A 19,159-nucleotide genomic window follows, 5' to 3' on the forward strand; every position below is an offset into this window, starting at 1 on the left:
GTAGTTTAAATTGAGGAAAGGGGTTAAAATAAGCGGCTCTCAGTTACACTCGAACATAAAACTTTATTTATTTGACCAAACATTAGAAGGCCAACGGCCTTGCCGCAGTGGTAATACCGGTTCCCGTCAGATCACCGAAGTTAAGCGCTGTCGGGCTGGGTTAGCACTTGGATGGGTGACCATACGGTCTGCCGTGCGCTGTTGGATAGCGGGGTGCACTCAGCCCTTGTGAGGCAAACTGAGGAGCTACTTGACTGAAAAGTAGCGGCTCCGGTCTCGTAAGCTGACATACGACCGGGAGAGCGGTGTGCTGAGCACATGCCCCTCCATATCCGCATCCAGTGACGCCTGTGGATGAGAATGATACGGCGGTCGATCGGTGCCGTTGGGCCTGGCAAAGCCTGTTCGGACGGAATTTAGTTTAGTTCAGACATTACAAGAGCCAAGAAAATTAAAAAAATAGCATTAATTTTTGGAACTTAACTACCGGCTGAATGCGCCATACAATGTCATGCCTTAAGAGCAACACCACTTTAATTTAAAATTGGCTGAAAGCCAATAACTTAAGACTCAAACAAAAATCAAAAAGGCAGAAGGCCTTATCTTAAATCAGTTCTTCCAATTAGGTTGAAGGCCCAAATAATCTCACATCCTAAGAGCAAAACAACTTTAATTTTTTAAAAAATCGGCTGAAGGCCCATCACGTAAGACTCAAACCAAAATAAAATTTTTAAAAGGCCAAAGGCCTTACCTTAAAAAGTTCTTTAATTAGGCTGAAGGCCCAAACAATCCTACGCCTTAAGGGAAAAACAACCTTAAATTAAAAATCGGCTAGAAGCCATACAAATAGAAACAACAAGAACAAATAAGAAAAGGCAGTACACCCAACGGCGCTCAGAAGTTTCCGAGGGTCGGCCTGGAATTCAAACACTAACGCTCGCTTAGGTGAGACAGACAGTCGGCCCAACCATTCTCGATCCGATGACAACCCAACCAACAGACAGCCAACGGACCTACCGACAAGATAACTTCCGCTCCACCTGACCAGCACACAACAGGGAGTTCAATGGAACAACGTAGAAAGTATTGGCGCCTACAACCAATTATACAGTGAGCTGTCAAACTACACACCGTGCTGGACGGCGACAACACGATGAGGACAATACACTGCCTGAATTTACAACGTCCAGGGCAGGTAACCGGAACGTTAACGGCTACAAGGTGGTGGTGGTTGTTAGTGTTCCTTTCGAAGGAACCATCCCGGCATTTGCCTGAAACGATTTAGGGAAATCACGGAAAACCTAAATCTGGATGGCCGGAGACGGGATTGAACCGTCGTCCTCCCGGCTACAAGGCAGAAGATTCCGCTGGTGTACTTCAATTCAAAATAACCAAGTGCAGTTGGCTAAAATTTGCCAACTTGAAAACACACGTTGGGTTGCTCGCGGGAATGTCCCAACAGCCGACAACGAAATCCAAACGACACAATGTGAACCGTCGTGACTTGCCGGTAGATAAGTCAAAACTCAACTTTCATGTCCAGTATCGCTGAGCCACGGACCTCGTAGCACTGGGAACAGCACCACACACTCCGACCGCGCGTGGACGCCGCCGGCGGCCTCGGCCTAACTACACGCAGCGGAGATTTCCTCGCTGCTCCACGCCAACCGACCAACTCCCTCGCACACCGCACCGCCGGAACTATAAGCGCCAGGCCACAGGTAGTACAAGGTGCGAATATCGACACACACCACGGCTGCCACTAGCGGAGAGAGAGAGAGAGAGAGAGAGAGAGAGAGGATAACAGCATAATCGCCATAGCCGCGGGAGACTAAACACAGAATAGCAACCAAGGTTCAATCCAACGCATAACATGAGCCAGCCACGGTTCAGTTTCAACCCTTCTACGAGCGTAGGAGATGTGGATGTAAAGTGGAAACGGCATTGTGGAAGGTGGTTGTAAAAAGTCGCGTGAAAACAGCGGAGGGAATCCCAACGTCTTACCAGCATTACACCGAGCACAATGAGTCAGCCAGCGTAAGTTACAAATAATGGGGTACAATGACCAAGCAGCCTTCCCATAAAGTATACATTTCAGCAGACAATGCAAAGCGACGCTTGAGGAGGTACAAAGAGCGATGCCACCGGACAGTGGATGACACTAAACGAGTGATATGATGTGATAAATCACGCTGTACCCTGTGGCAATCCGATGGAAGGGTTTGGGTTTGGCGAATGCCTGGAGAACGTTACCTGCCATCGCGTTTAGTGCTAACAGTTAACGATGGAGGAGACTGTATTAAGGCATGGGGGTTAGGATTTGGTCCCCCTATTGCGCATAAAAAAAAAACGCAAGATGAGGAAGGATACGAATACATTTTACAGCACTGTGCCCTGCATACTGTAGTGTAGGGGAACAGTTCGGACACGATGATTTATTGTACCAGCCTGACAATGCACCCTGTCTTAAAGTAGCATCTGTGAGGCAATGGTTTGTTGACAACATTCCTCAGATGGATTTGCCTGGGCCTTGCCTTGGCACCTTTCCGCAAACATTCTTCCACAGTCCACTCCTAGATCGATATACGGGGTGTTCAAAAAGTCTCTGCGCAGTGCGGTATGATTGTTAGCCGCGCGTGCCGTATGATTGTTCGCCTGCCTGGGTTACTTCCCTTCAAGTGGACTCTCCCAACATTCCACTGTTTCGTTTATCTCAGCCAGAGTCAGTAGTATCGTTGGTGTGTGTCGTTACGTGTTGACGCGAACGTTTAAGTTTAGTTCCTTTGTTCGTTTGTTTCATTTTTGTCACTTAAAATGCTAACCATTGAAGAACGTGTGTTTTTAATCGAACAAGTGTTCAAAGCTGACGGTAAATACAGTTTCAGTCCGTCAAACATTTAATTCAGTTTTCCCGGACACAACACTCCCACATCGTGATACTGTGCGAGATTTGATTAACAACTGTCGAAGTACGGGTTCAGTGACAGATGCACCGAGAAGTGGTCGTCCTAGCGTTTTGTCTGAGGATAAACTACTCGATATTTCCGACAAAATGTCCGTGAGTCCGAACAAGTCAGTAAGAAAACTCGGTCAGGAAATCGATGTTAGTGTTGGATGGCCCACACAGCTGTAAGGAAAAAATTAGAACCTATCCCATATAAAGTGACAGCCGTGCAAGAACTGAAAAACACTGATTATGGCAAGAGACTGCATTATTGTCAATGGTTCTAAAATTTCGTTCCACAAAATGAAAGGGATATTCTTAATGAAACGTTTTTCACTGATGAGGCGTGGTTTCATTTATCCGGGTACATGAACTCGCAAAATTCTCGTATGTGGAGCACTGCAAATCCATTGTGTATTCATGAGGAACCACTTCATTCTGTGAAAATAGGAGTTTGAATTGCAATTTCTAGACATCGGATTGCGGGTCCGATATTTTTCAACGGAACAATAAACGCATAACAAAACTGCAGTGACATTCTGTACCCATTCATAGGAAAACTTGTCGTAAGTGAAATACTGAACGGTGATTTTCAACAAGATGGTGCAACCGCGCATACAGCTGGCGTTTCAATGTCACTGCTAGCTGATGTTTTTGGTGATCGCATAATTTCACAGGGACTTTGGCCTCCAGGATCGCCTGACCTAACACCACCTGACTTTTTCTTCTGGGGTGCAGCGAAAGCAACTGTCTAAAAAAACCGTCCAAAATCCATCGAAAACTGCAATATCCACTTTCACTGCTTGTGTTTGGAAACATGATTAGGCGAATTGAAGTGTGTATTCATAAACAGGGGGGACACTTTCAACATTTAATGTAAAAATTTGTAAGTAAAAATGTATATTCAATAAATTAATAACTTGTATTTTACTGAGTTTCATTTCGGTATATTCACTGCGGTATACGGCACGCGCGGCTAACAATCATACGGCACCGCGGAGAGACTTTTTGAACACCCCGTATGACTGCACTGTATAAATTTAGGAAATGACCACCACTGACAGTGTTCTGTGACTGAATCTCTTACTGCAGAAGATGAGACGGCCAACACCATCCACTAAAGGATGAAGAAAGTGTACTTCGATACTGCGGTCACGACGTAAACACCGTTAAACGACGAGTTCGTCATTGTAGACACGCTAGAGTTAACACAGTTGACTGGTTCAAAGCGGAGTGGTCGGTAAGCGACCGCAATGGTTTCACACAACATCCAGCGCGTCGACCAGATCATCCGCGACGACTGCAGAGGTAACAATAGATGAATGGCATCGCACACGAAGGTAGTGTGATGACCACTATTGGAAAACTGGGCTACATCAAGATTTGAGGACGCCTGGTACCGAAAATGTTGAACGAGCAGAATAAAGAAGCAAGCAAAACAATCCAAATCAGACGTCCATCTATTCGGCCCACGCAGAGAAGTTCTTGGCGGACGTTCATTTGAAGATGCGGAGACCTTGAAAATGTCTCTACGCTAGTGGTTCAGGAAGCAGTGCCACGATTTTTATCGGACAGGTATACATGCTCTTGTTTCAATATGGCAAAAAGCAACTCTGGTCAAACATGGTAATTCTGAGACAAATTAATCGTGAATGTTGTATCTGTTACCACAACAATATATCACTTACTTTGCTTGTAAAATTAAAAAGTAGGAGACATTAAGTTATGACTGACTCACTTATTTATCATCAAAAATCTCTAACATAATAATAATACATCAGCCATGCACACTGCGAAAAATAATGTAAAAGTCACTTTAGTAAAACCCTTGACCCGTGCTCCGACTCGCGTCTGTGCCGTTGACAGGTTGGCGTCGTGTATTCGGATTGTGACCTCTCGTTTTCTTACAGCGTTCACTGGCTCTACTGCGTTCGCTCGCATTGTATGCCCGTGAGTGGCAGCAGCGGCGTTTATCAATAGCGAGTACTGTGGTACTGTCTTTGGAACCACCTCTAGCATTTGCGGGACGTTGTGGGTCCGAGTTCAGTTGAGACGAAGCAGGAGTGAGAACCGATATCACCAGCGGCGAGCTGGCGATATATGTACTGCTCGATGGAAGGATGTGGCCGCGAAAGAGCACGACCGCGTTGAGGTCCGGATTCAGCGAGTTTAAGTTGAATGGATCGTTATATTCGAGTAGTGCAACTTGTGTGTGTGTGTCCGTCCGTCGAAGTGACCTCATGCCATCAAGCTATCAGTTGGCGGTTTTATACTCCGACGTTTCCCTTGCCTGACTTGATTGGCAACGACCAAAGATTGATCGTTCGGTCGGTCGTCTCAGCGGACGATGTGTATCAGGTCTTTTGACCGTTTCTGTGCTCTTAACGTTCATGTCTACGTGCAATTCGTCTTGTTGCTGTATAGTGACTGTTTTAGCGCTGTTTTAGATCTTTGTGGAATTGTCTTTTGCGGTTCCATGTGCATCTAGTCAGATTTTAAATAGACAGTTTGGTCTTAACCCTGTCAGCGTACTAGGATTTGGTGGAGGCAACTTGCGTAATTAAATGCTTGTCATTTGACGATGTTAACTGTTATTCTATCGTGGTATTGGTTTTCGGATCTTAGTGGGAAAAAATGGCTCTGAGAACTATGGGACTTAACTGCTGAGGTCATCAGTCCCCTAGAACTTAGAACTACTTAAACCTAAGGACATCACACACAACCACGCCCGAGGCAGGATTCGAATCTGCGACCGTAGCGGTCGCGCGGTTCCAGACTGAAGCGCCTAGAACCGCTCGACCACTACGGCCGGCCAAACATCGCTCACGGACTGGGCCTCAGTTCTGGCCCGAGTGCTGTCTACGGGGCAGTACGGGATGGTGGACGTGTAATCAGCATGCCGCCAGTCACTCCAGCCGTTGAATCGTGATTATGCTGGTGCTTATTTAGACAAGGAGCTCTTCACTTGGCCTCACAAGGGCTGAGTAGGCCCCGTTTCAGATCTACCGACTTCAGAAAAATCCGATGAGGCACCGGGAATCAAACCCGGGTCCTTCCGCACCAAAGGCTCCGACGCTATATTTCCGCTACGAAGACGGTACTTCAGATTGAACATTGAGGGAATAAAGGAACAGTTCCAATGTTGATGATTTAAGTTATTACAAGGAATACTGTAGAATGTTATGGAGATTAATCCAGACACATAAGAAAATACACCATGAGAAGAAGATAGCACCAGGCAACAAAATAAATCAATATGGGGTACATTGAAAGAAGAGGATAGTAAAATTGGAAAGTAAGTGCAGCAGATAGCTTTAAGAGTAGATGATCCGTTGGTGAACAGCATTTCACAACTTTTAGTGATAGTATGGGATTGTCACGACTAGCAGACAATGCCCTAGGATACAAGTAATTGTTTTCTCCATGATCAGAGACTAGGCCTGCTGTTGTTCCGCAACTGTGTAATCAATTAATGATAGAGAAGTCCAGTTTCTTAGGCGCCGTTTTATTAATAATTTCAGTTACACGAATATGCAATCACTTCATCAACAGAAATAACATCCATCCCAAACACAGAGAATTCTACTGGATATTATTAAATTTCAACAAGATTATTAAAAATGTTGTAGTGAATTCGGTAAATTGTAAGAAATTCCTAAAAGAAATCTTATCACTGGAACATTTCCTGATTGGCTCAAGTATGTTGAAATTTAACCCCTATTAAAGAACGAGGATAAAGACATACCATCAAACTACAGACCCATTTCAATTTTGCCCGCATTCTCGGAAATTTTAAAAAGGTAATGTACAGATAGCTTCTTAACCACCGTCGGCCGCGGTGGCCGAGCGGTTCTAGGCGCTCAGTCCGGAACCGCGCGACTGCTACGGTCGCAGGTTCGAATCCTGCCTCGGGCATGGATGTGTGTGATGTCCTTAGGTTAGTTAGGTTTAAGTAGTTCTAAGTTCTAGGGGACTGATGACCACAGCAGTTGAATCCAATAGTGCTCAGGGCCATTTTTTTATTTACACACCATGTTTAATTTAGAGCGCCGATGGCTTTCTAATGTCGAAAACGGATATAAGGGCGTCATAGAGCGATGAGATAGTTAACTATCTGAGGCATTCCGAGCAACAATGGTGACAATACAGCTGTATAGCAAAATCATTCTTATGTTAAAGGAATGACGATCTGCGGTCATAAAATGCCGTGGGGAGTACAATTCTTTCCTTTCTCGCTGTGGTAGCTACTTTTTTTTTGCGTGCATGGGAGAGTGGGACCATTAATTACTGATGGAAAAAAACTTCACGGGCAAAAACACGCCACGGAAACTAAAGTTTGATGAGAACTGGTCTTTATTAAACCGGGCTGCTAATGAAGTCACCATCAACCTACATCCTACTCTCGCTAGCTTTTCTCGAGATCGCCATATAAAAAATCCCACCAGCACCCACGTTCCTGCTCTCACTGTAACAACAAATCTTGCTTATGCCCTCGCCTTAACACACACACACACACACACACACACACACACACACACAAACACACAGCACTGACTACGTGTGACGCGAGAGAGCGCGAGTTTATACTGAGGCCATCTTGTGACAACGAAACCCTAGTCGCTCAAATTTGGACGGGTGTTGTAAGTGCAATATTGCAACATCCGAAGCCGCGGCACTCGCGGAAACTACGGGCAGCGAGTGACGCCGAGGCGCAGCGATGGCGGCACTCTACCTGCCTCTAGCTCTTTCTCCTGCGGTAACCGGCGTGGGACGCAGCGAGCACATCCTGTTGTCCGACCTTGCCGCTGCTCTCTCTGAAGCTTCTAAATTCATGAACTCCTCTGCTTTTCATTTTCCAGTTATGTAAGTCATGGCAGTCCTCGGCCCGCAATAGAAGCATCACCACATTAAAAATTTTTAACGATACAACCACGTAGTGGCTGTCCACCCTACAGTTTTCGATGAGCATCTATTACACTGAGATGACGAAAGTCATAGGATATTCGATATGCACATACGCAGATGGCGGTAATATTGCTTACGCAAGGTATAAAAGGGCACTGCAATTGCGGAATTGTCATTTGTATTCAAGTGATTCATGTTAAAAATGTGTCCGACGTAACGATGGCCGCACGACGGACGTTAACAGACTTTGAAAGTGGAATGGCAGTTGGAGGTATAACGATGGGATATTCCATTTCGGGAATCGTTAGGGAATGCAACAGTCCGAGATCCACCGAGTCCAGAGTGTGCCTAAGAGCCAAATTTTTCATCAGTTAACGGCATTTGCATAGAGCTGTCAGTTCTGACAGACAAGCAATACGACGTGAAATTACCGCAGAACGTACGACGAACGTATCCGTTAGGACAGTTCAGGGACACGTGGCGTCAGTGGGCTACGGCAACAGACGACCGACGCGAATGCCTTTGTCTAACAGCATGGCATCGCCTCTCCTGGGCTCATGACCATATCGGTTCGACGCTAGACGACTGGAAAACAGTGGCCTGGTTGGATGAGTCCAGATTTCAGTTGATAAGAGTTGACAGTAGGGTTCGAAAATGCTGCAGACCCCACGAAGCCATGGGTTCCTGTTGTCAACAAGGCACTGTGCAAGGTGGCGGTGCCTCCATAATGGTGTGGGCTGTGTTTACATGGAACGAATTGGGTCCTCTGGACCAACTAAACAGATCACTGGCTGGAAATGGTCATATTCGGCTACATGGAAACCATTTACAGCCACCTATGGACTTAATGTTCCCTAACAACGCCGGAATTTTTATGGATGACAATGCGTCCTGCCGCCGGGCCACAATTGTTTGCGATTGGTTTGAAAAACGTTCTGGACAATGCGAGCGAAGGATTGAGCCACCCAGACCGCCAGAATGGTTCAAATGGCTCTAAGCACTATGGCACTTAACATCTGAGGTTATCAGTCCACTAGACTTAGAAGTACGTAAACCTAACTAACCTAAGGACATCATACACATCCATGCCCGAGGCAGGATTCGAACCTGCGACCGTAGCAGCCGCGTGGTTCCGGACTGAAGCGCCTAGAACCGCTCGACCACAGCGGCCGGCAGGCCGCCCGGCATGGAACATATTCGAGTGATCAGCCCGTGCACAAAATATTGCACCAGCAACACCTTCGCAATTATGGGCGGCTATAGAGCCGTCATGGCTCACTATCTCACCAGGAAATTCCAACGAGTCGTGGAATCCATGTCACATCGAATTGCTACATTATGCCGGGCAAAAGAAAGTCCGACAAGATATTAGGAGGTATGCCGTGACTTTTGTCACCTTTCTATGTATCCCACTATGATGACACTAGAACACACGAGACGTAATTGAGTTGCGAATGCCCTTATGTACTCATAATCTACCATCCAGAGCTCCGCTACGACTCCGCCTCTCCCCAGAATCCACGAGTGTAACACGACACGAACAATATTGTGCTCAGCTTCGTCTTCGATGATGTGGTAGCGAGGCGTTGCGTTAGACTGCTCCTATTATGTTCAGCCCCAGTCTAAAGTGCGATCAGTATCGAAGAAACGAATCAAAGTGGCATTAATATTGATGGAGAATTGAGTTTTTCTTTTCGCTCAGCTGATGACGCAAATGTCACACGAGAGCCACTTTGCGTACGAATGCGATGAAAGGAAGAGACAAGCTCAGAAATGATATTATCTGTTACACACGGCAGGAAGAAGAATTTAGTCTTCCTTCTGTGTAGGAACCATCAGGGGTTCCGATTACAACGATCGCGTGAAACCCAGCTTGATCTGTTCGCCAGCGAAGCGCATAACTCAGTAAATATAGGCGCCCAGTTAAATGCTGTGTTCCTTCACTTCCCGAATGTATTCGATTCAGTTCCGCACTGGCGCCTTATGAAAAAATATGAGCGCACTGAATATCAGACCAACTGTGAAATTGGACTGAAGAGTTTCTAGCAAACAAAACACAGTAGGTCATTCTGAACACAGAGAAGTCTTCAGACGTAAAAGTAACTTCGGGCGTGCCCCAGGACCATTCCTTTACAATATGTATAAATGAGCTGGCAGATAGCGTCGGAAGATCCATAAGGCTTTTGACGAATAATGCTGTTGTATACAAAAAAAGTCGCGCGCCGGTAGAGAATTCTAGCTAATAGGCCTTCACAGATCGGTTCTTGGTGCAGGAAGTGGCAATTTGACACTCCACAGAAACAAGTGTAACTTATTGAGAGTACACAGACAGAAAGACTTGTTACTGTATGCTTACACAACTGCAGAACAATCACTGGAGGCAGTTCCTTCCATAAAATACCTAGGAGTATATGCACGGAAAGAGATGAAATGTAACGACCACATAACACTAATCGCGAATAAGGCAGATACCAGATACATTTATACGAAGAATCTTCAGGACATTCAGTGTATCAACAAAGGAAGTAGCTTAAAAACACTCGTTCGATCAATACTGGAATACTGCTCGTCAGTATGGGTTCTGTACCAGATAGGACTGGCATATTAAACAGAAAAGATCGGAAGAAGAGTGGCACGTTTCGTCACAGGTTCATTCAGTAAGCGCGAAAGCGTCACAGAAATGATCCGTCAACTCCGGTGGTAAACGCTACATTTTTGGAACACAGCCTACGACCAGCTTAGAGACGGAAATGATGACACTTTCTGCAGGACCTGACCATCATTTTGCAGGACAATGCTCAAGCACGTACAGTGCAAGCTGTTACTGATTTGTTTGACTGATGGGGCTGCTAAGTGCTATACCACCTACTGCATTCCCCTGGCTGAAGCCCTCGTGAGTTCAGCTCGTCTTCTAAACTGAAGGAAACACTTCACGGTATTCGCTTCAGAACTGATACAAATTCGTCGGGCAATGGACCGCGCCGCTCGAACTGTCAACACAACTGCCACTGCTAAGAGTATCCTACGACTTCCACATCGCTAGCAACGGGTTATACACAATGCTGGTGACAACTTTGAAGGTCAGTAAAACTTTGAAACACGTATCTATTTTGTGCGATCTGTAAATAAATAGTTGCCATTTTTAAAGTTGCAACCCTCGTATGTAGATTTGACGATGGCGACACGTGCAGTAGGCTACACTCACTCGGGCCGACATTCCCGCTCTATGTACGAGACGCGTCACGCGCTTGTAAACCAATATAGAATCACTTGTGACGTGTCCATTTCCATTCCCTGCGACCACCTATAGGGGGAAGGTGACGTGAAGTGGCCAGGGCTTTAAGTTGCCGCTGCACACTTTTCGCCCTGAGCGCTGCTGCCTGGCTAGAGGGGGTCAGACTAGTTGTAACATACATCACCACACCTTGGCAGAGGAAGGTTGTTCCGTTATTTTTCTGGTAAGAGACACTCTAATTTACATCTATATGATGTAAGTCAGTTATATTGTTCTTTTCACCTCATTTAGACGTAGAATACAATATCAGTATTTCGAAAAGCTTTTTTACCAACAAATGATATTTCTTGTTGTTTCTTTCGGTTTCATAGTTTCATCAGTGAACCATTAATGCCGACATGGCGTCCGGTCGGGAAAAGTGCCTTCGCTACTCGTCACGAAAAGTGTTTACCTCAGAAAGATTTATTTACTTCCATATATCACGCGTAACACTACAGATAAGATTTCACTTCTACACCCTTTTATGTACAAAGCTGTCATCCGTCATTGTATACCTTTGCGACGATTTTTTTAAGTTAATATTATTTAAAACTGTCTCTATTCTGTTATATTTGGTTTAATACAAGAAAATCCGACTGAGAACGACCTGTTGCAGCCGCTTGCTACTGTCTCAGATACTAGGCAGCCAGGGTGTCTGATGTCCGGAAATAACAATCATGGCATCCGGCGGTGATGGCACCAACCGCATTACTCCCTTACATAGGAAAAAAGAGGTCACTATGTCAGTCTCCAGAATAATGCGTATAGTTCCTATAAATCATTTTATTTTTCACTTAAAAATGTTTCACGTGGCGCTTTATAATATGCAGATTCAAAATCCGTAAACGGCAATCTTCTATCAATAACCTTTGTTTGGTGAAAATTCAGTTTCCCTTTGAGTGGCCGGTTTATCGCACCTTCCCGTACCCATTCTCTTAATTACATATCGCTCTGTACCGTTAGCTTTAAATATTTGAGTTACATGTCGGGTTACAGACGTTTAACACTAATCGTGTAATCGGATACTACCGGAACCTTCCTTTAACTCTGTACCGGGCAGTATCTCCCACTGACCCACATTTAATGGACAAAGTCGTTCTCCATTTCGTTACGACATCCAGCGACGATACCTTCCGTTAAGCACGACACGGTTTTAAGGCCAGCGGCAAAAACTTCCAACTGCTCGTTTTGTCCAATATGAGTCTTTTCACTTGCAGTATGTAAGAACTGAGGATGATTCCGACAGAAGCAGCAATCATTATGGTACTGGTGTACTTATTCCGTTGATACGCAGGTAAATTAAAAAGAGAAGTTGGAATGAAACAGGGCAGTCTCCTGGTCACATAATTTAATCACTCTTACACTTGCTTTAGGATAATGGAGCAACGTTGTATATGTGCAAGACCTATGAAGGCACCGGAGGGTTTCAGATAAATCATAAAATGGTAAGATTGATTTCAAAGACAAAATTAAATAATAAAACATGTCAGGGCCAGATGATGTAACGCGCCATTGTTTAGCCGTTATTAGCAGAAGATTAAATCTGGCGAAATTGCATAGGGGTAGGATATTAAGAAGATCGGACCTGGATGAGTTGAAATAACTTGGGACTATTTATAGTTCGAAGAAGACCGCTAGGGCAAACGAATACATCATCAGATGAATAGATAGTTTTGAGAGAAGGAATAGTGAGGGCAGCAGAGGATCACACAGACAAAATGACAAGGGCCAGCAGAAAACCTTGAAAGACACGTGTACTGCCTATATAATGAATCTATCTCATAATGGTAACACATCAGATCTCTTGGTCACCAACAGGCCCGAACTTTTCGCCTCAATTAGCGTAGATCAGGGAATCATTGATCGAAACGCCGTTACCAGCACCACTGTATACGATTATTGGTATGTCTAGGAATCCTGCATACTCGGTTCGCTAGACAAACAATCAAAAACAACTCGTATTAATGAGTTTTATTACAACAAGACAAGTACAAATACTTAACTTTGATCTGAGAATTCTTGTAGTCCTTTATACGCGATCATCCACAAGTGCAATTACACAGATGTCTCGCTAGCAAAGGGCGACATACAAAATAATCAGTCTCCTTCAGAATAGACAAACACAAATAACACTTGTGGTCCTAGAGACCGCTGCTAACAACAGGCTGTCAACTGAATTGCAGTGACTGCTGATCTCTAACTGAGTTACGTGCCTGCGTTGACTTTACGCCGTAACAGTTATGAACTGAAATGTAAAGAACGATAGGGAGATATTTCCGCTTAGCAAGCCTGACAAGAAGTAGATTCGAGATTACCTGAGCGGTCGACATGAAATCATCATCTGCAGGATCGAAAATATGAAGTATCAAAGCACGAAGTTCAAGAGTATTGTACCATACGCCTTAGACAAATTTGTGCCAACCAAAGCTATACGGGATTGGAAAGACCCACTGTGGTTCGACAGCCTGGTTAGAAAGCTGCAACGAAAGTAGCAAGAGCTTCACTACAAATTTAAACGTATGCGACGCCTCATGGGCGAGCAAAAACTGCATGAAGCCAAAACTAGCGTAAGGACAGCCGTGTGTGTAACGTTCAACGATTTCCAAAGTAAAATTCTATGAACCGACTTCACGGAAGCTCGGAAGATGTTTTGGTCTTTTGTTAAATCTGTAAATGGAGTGAAGCCATCTATCCAGACACTCTGTGAGCATACTGGCATTGAAACAGAGGAAGACTCAGAAAAGGCGGAAATATTAAGCACCTTTTTCCAAAACTGTGTCACAGAAGGAGATCACACTGTAGTTCCTCCTTTAGATAGGTGCACGTATGATAAAATGACAGATGTCGAAATAAGTGACCAAGGGAGAGAAGAGCAACTGAAATCAGTGACTAGAGGAGACGCCACTGGACCTGATAGTACACCAGTACGTTGCCACACTGAGTATGTGAAAGTACTTACTTCTCTTCACGCAGCACTGTAATGTACACTCCTGGAAATTGAAATAAGAACACCGTGAATTCATTGTCCCAGGAAGGGGAAACTTTATTGACACATTCCTGGGGTCAGATACATCACAAGATCACACTAACAGAACCACAGGCACATAGACACAGGCAACAGAGCATGCACAATGTCGGCACTAGTACAGTGTATATCCACCTTTTGCAGCAATGCAGGCTGCTATTCTCCCATGGAGACGATCGTAGAGATGCTGGATGTAGTCCTGTGGAACGGCTTGCCATGCCATTTCCACCTAGCGCCTCAGTTGGACCAGCGTTCGTGCTGGACGTGCAGACCGCGTGAGACGACGCTTCATCCAGTCCCAAACATGCTCAATGGGGGACAGATCTGGAGATCTTGTTGGCCAGGGTAGTTGACTTACACCTTCTAGAGCACGTTGGGTGGCACGGGATACATGCGGACGTGCATTGTCCTGGTCGAACAGCAAGTTCCCTTGCCGGGCTAGGAATGGTAGAACGATGGGTTCGATGACGGTTTGGATGTACCGTGCACTATTCAGTGTCCCCTCGACGATCACCAGTGGTGTACGGCCAGTGTAGGAGATCGCTCCCCACACCATGATGCCAGGTGTTGGCCCTGTGTGCTTCGGTCGTATGCAGTCCTGATTGTGGCGCTCACCTGCACGGCGCCAAACACGCATACGACCATCATTGGCACCAAGGCAGAAGCGACTCTCATCGCTGAAGACGACACGTCTCCATTCGTCCCTCCATTCACGCCTGTCGCGACACCACTGGAGGCGGGCTGCACGATGTTGGGGCGTGAGCGGAAGACGGCCTAACGGTGTGCGGGACCGTAGCTCAGCTTCATGGAGACGGTTGCGAATGGTCCTCGCCGATACCCCAGGAGCAACAGTGTCCCTAATTTGCTGGGAAGTGGCGGTGCGGTCCCCTACGGCACTGCGTAGGATCCTACGGTCTTGGCGTGCATCCGTGCGTCGCTGCGGTCCGGTCCCAGGTCGACGGGCACGTGCACCTTCCGCCGACCACTGGCGACAACATCGATGTACTGTGGAGACCTCACGCCCCACGTGTTGAGCAATTCGGCGGTACGTCCACCCGGCCTCCCGCATGCCCAATATACGCCCTCGCTCAAAGTCCGTCAACTGCACATACTGTTCACGTCCACGCTGTCGCGGCATGCTACCAGTGTTAAAGACTGCGATGGAGCTCCGTATACCACGGCAAACTGGCTGACACTGACGGCGGCGGTGCACAAATGCTGCGCAGCTAGCGCCATTCGACGGCCAACACCGCGGTTCCTGGTGTGTCCGCTGTGCCGTGCGTGTGATCATTGCTTGTACAGCCCTCTCGCAGTGTCCGGAGCAAGTATGGTGGGTCTGACACACCGGTGTCAATGTGTTCTTTTTTCCATTTCCAGGAGTGTATATCGCTGGGGGGAGCGAAGCGTTCCTAGTGAGTGAAAAAAATGTGCAGGTCATTCCCACTTTGAAGAAGCGGCGTCGAACAGACGCAAAAAATTATAGGCTTATATCTCTGAGGCCGGTATGTTTGAGAATTTTTGAAAAAAATTGGAAATTTGTGGTAAGGTCTTGTGGGACCAAACTGCAGAGGTCATTGGTCCCTAAGCTTAGGCACTTCTTAATCTAACTTAAACTAACTTACGCTAAGGACACACACGCACCAATGCTCGAGGGAGGACTCGAACCTCTGACGGGCGGAGCTACGTGGACTGTGACAAGACGCCCCAGACCGCGCGGTTACCCCGCGCGGCGAGAATTTTTGAACATGTTTTATGGTCGCGTATTATGACGTTCCTGGAGATCGAAAATCTCTCTAGGAATCAACAAAGGTTTCGAAAACAAGGATCATGTGAAAACCACGTCGCAGTGTTCGCTCACGAGACCCAGGAAGCAACAGGTAACGGGAGCCCAGGTAGACGCCGTTTCCCTTGGCATCCAGAAAGGATTCGATACAGTTCCGCACTATTGCCTAAGTAACAAAATACGAGGTACGGAATATCAGGCCAACTGTGTGGTTGGACTGAAAAGTTTCTGGCAAACAGAACACAAACATGCCATTCTGAATAGAGAGAAGTCTTCAGACGTAAAAGTAACTTCGGGCTTGCCTTTTCAGAATGCAGTATATACAAATGACCTAGCAGATAATGTCGGAAATTCCATGAGGCTGTTGTATATAGAGAAGTCGCGACGTTAGAGCACTGTAGCGAAGAGCAGGAAGACTTGAATAGGATCGATACTTTATACTGGGAGTGGCAGTTGGCCCTCAACATAAACAAATGTAGCGTATTGGGAACAGAAAAAGGAAGACACTTTACCGTACGATAACATGACTGTAGAATGATCACTGGAAGCAATTACTTCCAGAAAATACCTAGTTGCACGCGTACGGAGCGATTTAATGTGGAAGGAGTACATTAAACTAATCGGAGGTAAGGCAGAGGTCAGATTGATACTCACTGGAAGAATGCCCAGGAAATTTAGTCCACACACAAAGGAGGAAGCTTATAAAGAAGATACTGGAGTATCGCTCGTCTGTCTGGAATCGCTACCTGAGAGGAAACTGAGATCAAAAGAAGAGTCAGCCGATATATTGCTTCCTGGTCTCACACAAGGCTGTAAAAATCAAACTACAGATATTCGGGGTGATAGGGGAGGCTTACCAACAGTTGTTCTCCTCGCGAAGCATTCACGACTGGAACAGGAGAAGGGGCAAGCGACAGTGCCACACGAAGTACCCTCTGTCGCACGCCACATGGTGAGTTGTAGAGTACAGAGGAAGATGTAGAAATGAAACTGATCCTAGCCGAGGGTGGCTTCTACGAGTCTTTTTCTCCATTCTTCTGTGTATCATTCGTGTCAATATTCTGCATCCACGACTTGTTATAACAAGAACATTCACACCTGTCATCACTTATAGTTCATACGGCTGTATAAAATTCTCTTGACGCCATGGTGTTAGGAAGGACTCCGCTTAGAGCCAGTAAAATTGTTGTTTATTAAAACACGACCAGTTTTTGCGCCTTTAAGCCGCATCATCAGGTGAACCTACATGATACTCGTAAAAAGCAAAGTATAGTGTCACCACATTTTTTGGACATTAAATTAGTAAAGGAATGTCTAAAATATACTCGCAACGTTAAACGATCATAGGGATACCCGTCGTCCCTAGTCAAAATTTTCTATTCAGAGATTATCGTCAATAATACGGCGAGCGAAAGGTAAAGGAGACGTGCCCAATTCTTTAAAGTTAGCCTGCACCTAAAAAGGAAAGGAAAATATTTCAAAAGAAAGAGGCTTGATTGGCAATAAAGAATTGTCCCCGCTAACATGATTACTCGCAGCACACTCAAATTCCTACGTGGAAACAGTCACATGGCAGTGTTATCAGTGTGACAGCAGGGCAGCTCAGTGCAGGGCAAGGCAAAGCACAAGCGGCCCGCACCAACGACAGAGAGAGGTTAACTGGTTGGCGGAACGGAAGCAATCCCTGAGGATAGTGTGACGTCATATAGTTATGGCTAGGAGTGCTGGATCGCTACCTTTACAAGTGAGAATACTACAGAATTTTATTACATACTAGCACCTAGTCATACAAACAATCAAAATTAGCCAGAATGCTATGGTGCTTTAATTCCAATTGCTGATTCAACGTGAACTGTACGTTTTCTCTCTTTATGTCTAAAAATTTTCACTTCCTCTAATATGTTCAAAATATGGCTTTTTCTTTTTTGTGAAGTCTTTTTAAATTTTCTGAAGGGCTTCTGATGCTTTGACCTTCATCGCGTAAGTGTGCTGTTAACGCAGATCGTGCGTTTACGGTGTTCTGAGATCTTATTGGAAATGACATACCGGTTTGTCCTACATATTTCTTTGGGCAATTATTGCATGTAATGCAGCATACACTCTTTTCATTGTATTTATTCACCAGAGCTTTTCTTGACCCGCCACGTTAGCCGAGAGCGCTAATGCGCTGCTTCCTCGACTCGGGTAGCCGCGCCGGCCCCGGATCGAATCCGCCCGGCGGATTACCGACGTGGGCCGGTGTGGCGGCCAACCTGGATGTGGATTTTAGGCAGTTTTCCACATCCCACTAGGTGAATAGCGGGCTGGCCCCCACGTTCCGCCTCAGTTACACGACTCGGAACATCTGAACACGTTCGCGCTATTCCATGGATTACACTAGACAGAGATAGCTGGCGTACTCTAATTCCGTCCCAGGGGGGTATGGGATGGCGGCAGGAAGGGCATCTGGCCATTCATTAAAATTATCCTTGTCACATCCGTCCTAACCATGCCGACCCTGCGACACCGCGGGACAAGGCGTCGGAAAAACAAAGAACAAGATTCACCAGAGCTTTCTCCCTGTGCCTGAGTTTTCTGCCTCGATCTGAAAATGTAAAACACGCAGGAATAATGTTTTTTGGATCTCATACGTCCGTCTTTTTTTTTTTTATATTGCACCCAGATATGGTATTCTACAAAACGTAGACGATATTTTCTAAATAACAAATTTTGACTAGGAGCGATGGGTATGGCTATTATCTTTTAACGTTGTGACTATATTTCAGACACACTCCTTTACTAGTTTAATATCCACAAAATGTGGCGACGCTGTACTTTGTTTTTTATCATGTAGGTTCACCATATGATGCGACTTAAAGCCGCCAAACCGGTCGTGTTTTAAGAAACAACGATTTTGCCAGCTATAACGAGAGTTCTTCCTAACATTATGCCTTTTAATAGCTGCGGTTGTCCGGAAAAAATAGTCTGTTGACGCCGCTTGCTTGTTACAGTAATGAGTGTCCTAGAGGCAGCTTTTCGTGTAATGGGAACTGCCGTATAGTAAGAGGAAGCTGGAAGCAAACAGGCGGGACGCGGCGGTGCTGGAACCGCCTCCACCTCGCAGCCCCGCCTCCCGCGTGGCGGCCCGTGTATTTCTGGCGGGCGCTCCGCCGCCTCCGCCGCCCCCGCCGCCTCCTTAAAGCCGCCCCGGCGTCCGCTTAAAGTCGAGCAGCACGTGCCCGGCAGGAC

General features: G+C 45.9%; 1 protein-coding gene and 1 pseudogene across 5 annotated transcripts in view; one reads left to right on the forward strand and one right to left on the reverse strand.

Moving 5' to 3' along the window:
• Positions 1–19,159, reverse strand: part of LOC124802503 (focal adhesion kinase 1) — a 762,075-nt gene that overhangs the window by 184,634 nt on the left and 558,282 nt on the right. The gene's annotated exons all lie outside the window — the stretch shown is intronic.
• Positions 90–207, forward strand: LOC124803610 (annotated as a pseudogene).

The sequence above is a fragment of the Schistocerca piceifrons genome, chromosome 6 (genome assembly GCF_021461385.2).
Source record: "Schistocerca piceifrons isolate TAMUIC-IGC-003096 chromosome 6, iqSchPice1.1, whole genome shotgun sequence".
In the NCBI taxonomy this organism is placed as follows: Eukaryota; Metazoa; Arthropoda; class Insecta; order Orthoptera; family Acrididae; genus Schistocerca; species Schistocerca piceifrons.